This window comes from Trypanosoma cruzi (assembly GCF_000209065.1).
Source record: "Trypanosoma cruzi strain CL Brener chromosome Unknown tcruzi_1047053450313, whole genome shotgun sequence".
Classification (NCBI taxonomy): Eukaryota; Euglenozoa; class Kinetoplastea; order Trypanosomatida; family Trypanosomatidae; genus Trypanosoma; species Trypanosoma cruzi.
Window position 1 is genome coordinate 1 of NW_907717.1, and position 1,014 is coordinate 1,014.

The window sequence follows — 1,014 nt, forward strand, 5'->3', positions numbered from 1 at the left end:
CCACGTAACATCTTGCCCTGTCTGGCGCCCTGTCTGTGCAAACGGTTGGTGGCGGGCCCGCCCGAAAGCTCAAGAGAGAGAAAGAGAAAGAGAGGGCTTGAATTGCCCGGAGGTGGGTTGTGGTGGGCGCGCCCCGCTGCTGATGGAAGCAACCAACTCTTGTGCGCGAGGGCGCGTGGCCCTGTGAACGTGCTTGCGTGATGGCCAAAAACAAACTCAACAGGTCTGACAGCCGCCCCGCCCGCCGCGACCTCGCCGGCTGGCCGGGAAAGGTGCGTCTTGAGACCCACCGCCCCGTGACGCTGGGCGCTTGGGTGCATCGGCGCCCCGAGAAAGAGGCACGCCGGTCGTGAAGCGCAACAACCCTTGGGCCGGTGGCGCACTGTCGGTGCCGCACGTGGCGCCCCTGTCCGGTTGCGCGAGAGTTTGCGGTGACGGTGCGCGCGTCGAGGCTCCCTCCCCAGTTTGGGAAACGATGGGAAAAAACAAAACCAAGAGGACCCGCACGGGTGAGAGATGCGGCTGCGACGCGTGATGAAATTCCACAGTTTCCTGTCAGTCTGACGACGAAAACGCGTGAGGACGCAATTCCCGACTCAGCTCACACTGAAGTGCTTTGCTTTACACCCCCACCTTTTTTTTTTTTTTCTTTGTTCCTTTGTTCTCGCCGCGCGGTTTTGCAGCCCAACGACGCGCACGCCCACACACACACACACAAATACACGCGCTACGATGGAGACATGTTGTTCGAGGTCCAAACAGTTTGAGCGACGCATTGAGAACGGAACAATAAAAATCACCTTTCGGCTGAGCGCCCGCTTCCCTCCACCCACCCTCCCACTTCCTGCTATTGTTGTCGTTTTTCTTTCTTGCGCAACGGCGCCCACGTAACATCTTGCCCTGTCTGGCGCCCTGTCTGTGCAAACGGTTGGTGGCGGGCCCGCCCGAAAGCGCAAGAGAGAGAAAGAGAAAGAGAGGGTTGAATTGCCCGGAGGTGGGTTGTGGTGGGCGCGC

At 60.0% G+C, this 1,014-nt stretch overlaps 4 non-coding genes across 4 annotated transcripts; all 4 read left to right on the top strand.

Annotated features, from left to right (window-relative positions):
- The first annotated feature begins 140 nt into the window (after positions 1–140).
- Tc00.1047053450313.10 lies at positions 141–230 on the top strand. The gene has a single exon (XR_008254543.1). It is a non-coding gene; the product is annotated as a C/D small nucleolar RNA (snoRNA), TB11C4C3 (small nucleolar RNA).
- Positions 231–353: 123 nt separating this feature from the next.
- Tc00.1047053450313.20 lies at positions 354–425 on the top strand. The gene has a single exon (XR_008254544.1). It is a non-coding gene; the product is annotated as an H/ACA snoRNA, TC11C4H3 (small nucleolar RNA).
- A 105-nt stretch (positions 426–530) lies between these two features.
- On the top strand, positions 531–627 carry Tc00.1047053450313.30. The gene has a single exon (XR_008254545.1). It is a non-coding gene; the product is annotated as a C/D small nucleolar RNA (snoRNA), TB11C4C1 (small nucleolar RNA).
- A 100-nt stretch (positions 628–727) lies between these two features.
- On the top strand, positions 728–814 carry Tc00.1047053450313.40. Its single transcript, XR_008254546.1, has one exon. It is a non-coding gene; the product is annotated as a C/D small nucleolar RNA (snoRNA), TB11C4C2 (small nucleolar RNA).
- Positions 815–1,014: the final 200 nt, after the last annotated feature.